A 10,201-nucleotide genomic window follows, 5' to 3' on the forward strand; every position below is an offset into this window, starting at 1 on the left:
TACCCCCTTGGGAATCGAACCCGGGACCTCCAGAACGGTAGCCGAGCGTGCTGACCATTACACTACGGAGGCGGACGTTGAGAGTGAAAGGCTACAAGAATTATCCATTCTTGTACATATATATACATTTTCAATACGGACACATTTTTTTTTGTTTACATTTCTGACATCTTGTATTTCAACATAGATGAAGAAGAATATGGCTATTTTTACAGGGCTTACGACCCGTCAAAGTCTGGTTAAGTGATCACTTTACGCATGTGTAACATTCACCATTCTACCCATGACTGACAACCAGTGTTGACAATCATGGGTAGAATGGTGAATATTAAACTGTTTGTATAAAGTCATCACTTATACTAGCCTATGACGGGTTGTAAGCTGTGTAAATATCGACACTTCCATATTCCTCTTCGTCTATGTTGAGATGTTAAAAATGTAAAAATAAGTCATAAGAGGAGAAACCCAGATTTGTGAATAATGATTTGGGCACACCAAAAAACATTGTGAATATATATATATTTATATAATTTTTTTTAAAAGAGAAATATTTGTGTTTTTATTATTTACACAAATAATTCAATTTCATACTATTTCTGTGAGCCTTAGCGGCTCATTGTTAGAAATAGGTATCAAATTGTGGTAGAGTGGGTTCGAACCGAGAAACTCTGACTTAAGAGTCCGCGACACTAACCACGGGACCACAACCCGACATTTCTTTTACTTACATTCGAGTCTCAGATCATTGAAACGATATCGAATGTTCGATTCTGTACTCAGCACTTACGTATAAAGAAGTTGCGCATACTATAATATTGAAAAAAAATAATAAAAAGTTTTTTTTTTTACTATGTAATAATATTCTGCTTTGGATCATTTAAGGAAGAAAAAAATAACATTTTTTCAAAAAATTTAATCTTAAAAATTTAAATGCCTTTTGAGAGTTGCACTGCAAGTAATTTTTTTTTTTTAAAATAATAAATAATAATAAACCCTTACCGCACCCCAATGGTGCATAGGGCACTGCTTCATATAAACGCAGTGTTATCTCAATCATTTAGACATGAAGGAAAGGTGATCAGCCCTCCGCTTCAGGTACCAGTCCAGGGTAATATTGAATAAATATTACAATGAAAAAATCACTTATATTTATTTGACCCCCCCTGGGAATCGAACCCGGGACCTCCAGAACGGTAGCCGAGCGTGCTGACCATTACACTACGGAGGCGGATAATAAATAATTTGGCGTTACGGAAAATTTTCTCTTGTATTTGCTAGAAAAAAATTGAAAAGAGGGTAATAAATAATTGATCAACGCTTAAAAAAATGCTTCGAAAAAATACTGACCGAATACAAAAAAATACAAATATGTTTTTTTAATTTTTTTTTATTTTATTCAAAGGAATAACACGCAGGATAGTAAGGATAGGGAAGGTAAATGTGAAAAATACATCACAAACACCCTGACCAATTGAAAATAAATCTTTTTAAAATTTATTTTGCACTTGACGGGAATCGAACCCGCAACGCCAGTTTCGCAGTCGCGAGTCTACCCAACCATGCCACAGCGCCTATATATATATATATATATATATATATATATATATATATATATATATATATATATAAATAGATTTTTTGTTGATATATCAACATAAAAAAGACTATGAAAGTCTGTGCATTTCCAGGGCTTACGACCTGTTAATCTCAGTTATAAATGACCAGTTATACGCATGTAACATTCGCCATTTTACCCATGATTGACAACCAGACTACTCAAATTCTTGGAACTTCTATATATCTTTCTTGAAACACTAGAACTTCACTAGAGACATCTATGGGTGAGATGAAAATAATTTGGACGTTATATTTGAGGAATAATCAGCGGGTATGTGTGAGGAGATGCATGAATGTAAAAGAGGAGAAGGTATTTTCCAAAGACGGATTGGTGTAGCGTTCTATTCTCTGTTATATTCTTCAATTGAAAACATCTTGCCCATGCTAGTTCTTCGACACCATCTATGATGTGTGTAAAGCGTATAAAGTGATCACCTGAACCAGCCTGTGACAGTTTGTAAGCCCCGTAAATGCCTAGACTATCATATTCTTCTTCATCCATGTTGAGATATCAATAAAAAGCTCCACATTTATAAGCTAAATCCAGAATTTATGAACACAAAATTTGATGATCAACATATTGTGAATACTCATATATTTCAAGTCTGGACATTTACAGGCCTGATGGCCTGTCATCAGCTGGTTTTAATGATCACTGTGCACACTGAAAAATTCATGATTCCCCCTGTAACACAACTCTCTGATTTTTTATACATAACATCTGTATATGGTGGATACCCGTTTTGCGCGTGAATGGATGAATGTGATAAGGGCGAAGATTGTTTGCGAAGAGAGACTGATGTAGTGTTCTATTCTCTCTGCCTACCCTTTGGGAGAAACGTTGTGATGGTTAGTTAGTAGGTTAGTCAGTTAAACTCAAGAAATTGCATTAATTTTGAATCATGGATAAAATGGTGAATTTACAGCGTGATAATCAAATAAAAATATAAACTACATTTTTTTTCTATTTTTATTTTATTTGACCTGTGACTGGGTTTCATCGTTACTAGCATCATCAGTTTAAAGATGTCGGTAACGACATGAAACCCGGTGACCGGTCAAATATAATAGAAGAAGAAAAAACTATTATATATAGTTGTTTGTATTTTATGCGATGCAGTTCCAACAACAAATGTCAGTACAAAATTTAAGTTGAATAATAACGATACTTAAACCAGCCAATGACAGATGTACGTCGGGTAATGCCCATGTTATTTCAATTCGTCCTTCGTATATGTTGCTATATCAATAAAAACATATTACCCTGTTTTTATTTCAGTGTGTTCCTATATAAAAAAAAAACATATATACCCCGTTTTTATTTCCGTGTGTTTGGTTCAGTATTATTCAGTTTTGGAACGGTGTTAATAAGCGTTGGAACGATTTTATCAATGACGAAAAAAAACAGTCGCACGATATTACAAATTGGCGGTAAAACATATGATCGATATGTTTTTTATATAAGTACTTATGAAACAATTTCCCTTATAGAATAGTATAAAAGTGCCTTTGAATATAGCAAAACGTTTATTGTTTTACTCAGTCGTATGTCCGTTATAGCTGAACTTATATTATAGGTAGTTAAATAATTGAATTCGGCCGTGCAATCCTGGATTTTTGACGATTCCGCAGGCGCGGCGAGACGTCCAATGCCACACGTACAAACGCCATCTATGAATCAGGCGACGCAACAAACAAGCCACTTCTATCGATAAATAATTCGTACTTTTAAGTAATTAAAACCTAACCCGGCTTTTACAATTCGCTCGTCTTTTTTATATCCTATAATTCCACTTAAAAACGCAATAAATTATAAATAACGTAATATTTTATATGTTATAAATAGCGTTTTACTCTAAATAACGTGTTACTATAAATAACGTTTAATTTCACACTTATTCAACGCGTAATCTGCTTCCAAAAGACGTTGCGTCGTTTGATTCTCAAAATTTTTGTTTGTGCGTGGTAACTTAATGAAAACCGAAATCACCGATGTGTCATACCATTAGATATTATTGACTTTAGACCGCGTGAAGGTTGACGTAACCGGATTCGTAAACGGGTTACGTTGGCTCTACGCAGGTGTAAGTTTATGACGATAACGCTAGGACGGTGATGGCAAAGGTTTTGAATTTTTTTACATCTTATAATTAGCATATAATTTTCAACATGTGTCCAATTTTATAAATATATATATGTACTAATTATTTTTATTTTTCACATCAGATATGAAAATGACACATTCATCCGCAACGCTTGGTAAGCATTAAAAAAAAAAACACTTAAATAATAGAATTTTTTCAATTAATTTTTAAGTGACCTGTCATTATTTTCTCTGATGTTTAATTTTAAAATTTTTCTTTGTCTATTGCTAGCATTGCGCTAGCGTTCCCAGATAATGAATTAAAATATTTAGAAAAAAATTCAAAGTGTTGCCATCGCCGGGAAATATCTGTAGATAGATTTTTTTAAATTTAGATACTTAGCTTTGCACTGGCATGAACATATTTTACTTTTTTAAAATATTAATTATGTCAAAATGTGATTATTATGAAATAATTATTAACTGCATGATGTTTTGTTGATGGCGGTGGCAATGTTGCCATTTGTTGAAAAGAATTGCTAGGTACTTGTCGCTGGAATTTGTCACTTAATAAAGTAATCATTGATTTACGCTTTAGGCTGTAACATACTTTAAAAATTTTGTGATTTTTTAATGAATTGGTGCAAAAAGTTGTGATTTATTATAAAAAGTTGTGACTTGATGTTAAAAATACTAAACAAACAAAAAAACACAGCTCCTCATATGCACAATACTTTAAATTTCTTAATATCACATTTAATTAGTAAATATTTAACCAGCTGATCAATTTCTTATCCGCCATTTTTCTTTTCAATAATGGCAACATTAGCGTGTCCGTGTATTGTAGTGATATATTGAAAACAATAATAATTATGGGAAAATTTATGATATGAATTAATTTATATATATTTTAATTATTAAATTACACTTTCGAAAACACTTCATATTAAATAGTGCAACAATTTTGATTGAATAAATCACGCATCAAGAATTTATTTCTATCAAAATATGGAAATTATTTAATAGTTTTGTGAGACAGGCTATAGGTATATTCAAAGAAAAATGCATACTCTCAGTTGTATATAACGACTCTTTGCTAATTCTCAACTGTACAAACTGACTGCTTGATAACTATCATTCTCACAAACCTACGGCTTGACTCTCAGTCACAGACGGACTGCCAACACGCTTTCAGTCTTACAAATGGACTGCTCGATAACTCCAACCATACAAATGGACTGCCAAGTAGCAAATAAAAAGTCTTACAAACAGGCTGTATATCTCTCAATCATATGAACGGACTGCATACAAGCTCTCAGTCTTACAAACGGACTTCCAACCAATTCTGTTTTACAAATGGACTGCTTGATGAATCTCAGTCACAAAAAAAGACTGCCAACAAGCCAATACAAAGTCTTACAAATAGGCAATATATCTCTCGATCATATGAACGGACTGCGAACAAATTCTCAGTCTTACAAACGGACTGCCAACAAGTTCTCCATCTTACAAACGGACTGTTATCTAACTCTCGATCATACAAACGCACTGCTTATTAAATCTAAGTCATACAAATGTACTCTTTGTCAATTCAAGTCATAGAAATAGACTGCCAACTAATTCTCAGTCATAGAAATAGACTGCCAACTAACTCTCAGTCATAGAAATAGACTGCCAACTAATTCTCAATCTTACAAACAGACTGCCAACTAACTCTTAGTCACTCAAACGGGCCGCTCGATGACTCTCAACCACACATACGACTGCCAACAAGTTCTCAGTCTTACAAACGGGCTTCTCTCTAACTCTCGATCATACAAACAGACTACTTCTCGACTCTCAGTTATAAAAATTTACTCTTTGTTATTTCAAGCCATAAAATAGACTGCCTGTCGTAGAAATAGACTGTCTGCAAAGCTTTTATTATTGAAAAAAAAAAATTATTTCCTGAGGAGAGCTTTTTTTTTCTTCTTTAACAAATTAAGGAAATATCAAAAGCAATTTCCAAGACAATGTTGATATTTGTAGGCCAGTAAAAAGCGTCAACAATTATTGTGATAAAACTGTATAAATATTATTAATTCAATTTATTTATTTATTGTTGAAACTATTAATTATTTATTAAGGACAATTTATAAAAATGCGTGAAGAGATTCGACCTTTGCACTTAGTAAATAAAATAAAATAAATTTCGCTCATATTACGTAAAATTTGACATAATACAATAATCCGCAATAAATAAATTAAGCAATTTTACTTGTTATAAAATGAAACATTATTATATTATATAATTTATATTTGAAGCACTAACTTTGTGATTTTCCATTTTATAATTAGAATGTAACTTTGTTTTAAAATCACTATTAACCTTTTAACCGCGTCAACTTTGTTCCTGAGAGACGCCCGTACGCGGCGGTATTTCCCCGTTTTTAAAATGATTACTTTTATCATGTATTTAGTTAAGAAACAATTTATTTTCCTAAACAAAAACGTTCAATGGGATTCATTGTGCCTTTTTGGTATTCTATAATACACGTGTGTCACATTATTCTTGAAATATATCATAATATAAACAAATAACATCGTAACATAAATAAATCAAAGCACGCATCGTGTGTCACTCTTACCCGCTGGCGATGTGTAGCATCGAGAGTGAGACAGATATAGGGCATGATTATGGCGCGGACTAATTACCGACCGCAAGAAAAATCAGGGATCTGTTCTTTTATTTATCCTTGTGATGTTACAAATCATTAGTCAGATATTTCAACAGATGTCATAAGGCCAAGGATTGACGTATTATTTTATCCAAAGTTACAAACCATGAAAAAATCCCTCCAAGATGAACTGAGGTTCGAAACTTGGAGCAAAGTAAAAACACAAACGGTTATGTCAGCCGCGTATGGGGCATGTTTTATTAAAACACATACGGTTATGCGAGCCGCGTGGATCCGGTTAATATTTTATTATAACTTAATTATAATGTCTGCCGGTTTCGAAGCTAACCACTTCTTTATCAAGACTGATTAATACTAAAACACTATCTACTTAACAATATTCAAAATATTTTGACGGTTATGCAAAGGAGCTTGGGTAGATCTCAAGTGGCTTTATTTTCTTGTGTTGATTGGCAGTCACAGTCATAAGGGATCAGGGATGATGAGTGATTGGAAACATATTTAATAACGGACTTTTAGAAAAATCATTTACTTGTGTATTTATTAGTTGTAAATTATTATCAATTGCCTTTTTAATTTCTAATATTTCTAAGTAATCTAATTTGAATATTGTTAAGTAGATAGTGTTTTAGTATTAATCAGTCTTGATAAAGAAGCGGTTAGCTTGGAAACCGGTAGACATTATAATAAAATATTTATAGTGATTTTAAAACAAAGTTACATTATTATATTATTTGGGTTTCGGGATTTTACTCCTTCTCTACAGCATAACGGATGCTGCGGCCTGTCAAATTTGCTTGCGTTAGCAATTTGACTTTTAAATAATATTTTTAAATGAATCCATCATACCAAATGACTATCCTCTTACGCGTAGGGTCCTCTAAATACCAGTGCCATAGTGATAATTAAAAAAAAAATTTAAAAAATAACACGGCCTCTTATATAGATTAGTTGATACCTTAGTAGTTATTTAAAATAATAATAAAAAATATTTTGGCGGTATAATTTACTTAGTACCTACCTACAAGCTTCCATATTTTTTTTTATTGTAATATTTAAAATGTGTTCCAATTTGTTCCAAGTTTGTTTTGTGTTATTGAGTACCTACCTACAACCATAATTTTATTTTTTAAAATTCATATATTTAATTGAAGTGCTCCAATTTTAACGGTACCTACCCGTAACCTTCGATATATTTTTTTTTATTGAAATATTTTATTTATTTATTTTATGTTTTAATGGTATAATTTGTTCAGTACCTACCTACAACTATCGGTAAAAAATTTAATTGAAATATTTTATTTATTTATTTCAATTTTTATGGTATAATTTATTCAGTACCTACTTACTACCCCCGATAAAAAATTTAAGATTTTTTTTTATTATTTTTATTAATAGTATTATTTATTCAGTACCTACCTACAACTCTCGATAATTTTTTTAATTGAAGTATTTTATTTATTTATTTTTATTTTAAAAATATAATTTATTCATTACCTACCTACATGCCTCGATAATTTGTTTTTAATTGATACATTTTATTTATTTTTATTTAAATGGCATTATTTAAAAGTACCCACCTGCGATTTTCAGTAATTTTTCAAATTGAAATAATCACGCTGTTCTTATTTTGACAGTATAATTTATCAAGTACCTACCTACAATATTTAGTAATTTTTGAAATAATATGGTGTTATCTAATTTATTTAGTACTTACTTATAATTTTTAAAGCAATTTAGAAGTTTGCTTTATTTGTAATGTCTTATTAACTTATTGCGAAAAGTTAAGAAAAAAAATGTGATATTTTTCGCTCGATATAAAAAAGATTGATAATTTAACCAAGGATATTTCAATATAACAATGATAATAATTTATCTAAATATTTATTTTAAGTAGTGTTTTTTTTTAATTAAAAAAAATATATATTTGTATTTTTTTATTATTTACAAAAATACTTCAATTTCAAACTATTTCTGTGAGCCTAAGCGGCTCATTATTAGAAATAGGTATCAAATTGTGGCAGAGTGGGTTTGAACCGAGAAACTCTCACTCAGAGTCCGCAACACTAACCCCATTTTATTAAAGGCTGCTAGAAAAAAAAATTAGAGCTAGGTTACATGGACAAAATGGCACTAAAACAGGACCCTACGAGCACCTCTCATGGTGCACAAGGCACTGCAATGATGGAATATCATCTCGACTGTTAATTATACCAGAGAAGTTATCATTCGCTGTGTGGATTATGAAAATACTTAGTTAATTCATTTTAAATTGTTAAGTTTTACTTATCTGGGAGTTGAAGCATTTGGTATTCGTGATGAAAGTATAATAATTTTTATATCAACTGATTTGGCAAGAATTTTCCTAATGTTTTAAATAACATATTTAAACTAACTCGATAAATTTCTGTTGCATACATCGCTCACTCCTTTCAAGAACGTCATAAATCGAAAAACTTGATTTTTCAGGAGAACGTTTTTAAAGTTTAAAAATAGAATTTTTTTTTATAACCCTTATCCGCACCTAATGGTGCATAGGGCACTGCATCAAATTGACGCAGTGTTATCTTGATCATTACTTACATGAAGGCGAGGTGATCACTCTGGCGCTTCAGGAACCAGTCCAGGGTAGTATTAAATAAATATTACAGTGTTAAATCACTAATATTTATTTTCACCCCCCCCTGGGAATCGAACCCGGGACCTCCAGCACGGTAGCTAAACACGCTGACCATTACACCACGGAGGCGGACGAAAAAAAATATAATACAATGTATTAAAAATAAATATCGAGCCACTTATTGAACTTTTTATTCTGCAACAGATCTTTTTAGGTAAAACCTAAAGATTTTTTTTTCCATTTGAAAAATATTAAGGATATTTAAAAAAAATCATTATACAATACCTTTTCTTAAAAATGCAATAACAACACTTTCTGTCCTGTATAGCGGGTAAATATTAAGTTAAAAATATGCCTCTTTTGCTGGGATATAGTACATTTTCTGGGCATTCCGAAAACATGCACAACTAAAAATTTACAATTTTTGATTTATGAAGTTCTTGAAAGGAGTAAGCGACATGTTAAAACACGTATACACTCGGGCCTCGTATAACACGGTTATAACACGGTTATATGGTTCTACAAAACCCGTGTTATACTCCTTGTTTTCTATGCTGCTGAAACCTCCTGAAAATTCCGAGTAGTGCACAAACGCCCATACACACACAGCAACATAAAACATAAACTTTAAATACCTTGGATTATCTTAAAATCTAGTTTAGACATGACCGGGGTGTGAGTAACAACACCAAGATGAAGCTTGTCAGGAGCTTGGTCCACTCCATTTTTCTATGCTGCTGAAACATGGACTATAAAAGCAGCAGAAAGGAGAAAAATTGACGCTTTCGAAATGTGGTGTTGGAGGCGCATGCTCCGAATTCCGTGGACAGCTAGACGCACCAACGAGTCCATTCGCCAGGAACTACTCTTGGATGACTTGACTCTGGCTATGTCTGTACATGACGGATTCCCCAGTTCTTTGGACACGTTGCGCGTGGCAATAAGGATAGCCTGGAACGACTGGTTGTGATGGGTAGCCTGGAGAAAAAGAGAGGGAGAGGAAGATCCCCACACGATGGACCAATGGAGTTAAGGCAGCAGCAGGCACCTCGGTGGTTGGAGCGCTACGTGCAGCGCAGGCAAGGGATAACTGGAGAAGAGTCATTGCTTCCACAAGGGTCACGACTCTCAGTAATGAGGAATAATAATAATAATAACAAAACCCTTATCCGCACCCCAATGGTGCATAGGGCACTGCGTCAT

The sequence above is a fragment of the Brachycentrus maculatus genome, unplaced genomic scaffold, assembly GCF_059751285.1.
Source record: "Brachycentrus maculatus isolate JH-2025_06_01 unplaced genomic scaffold, ASM5975128v1 h1tg000324l, whole genome shotgun sequence".
NCBI lineage: Eukaryota > Metazoa > Arthropoda > Insecta > Trichoptera > Brachycentridae > Brachycentrus > Brachycentrus maculatus.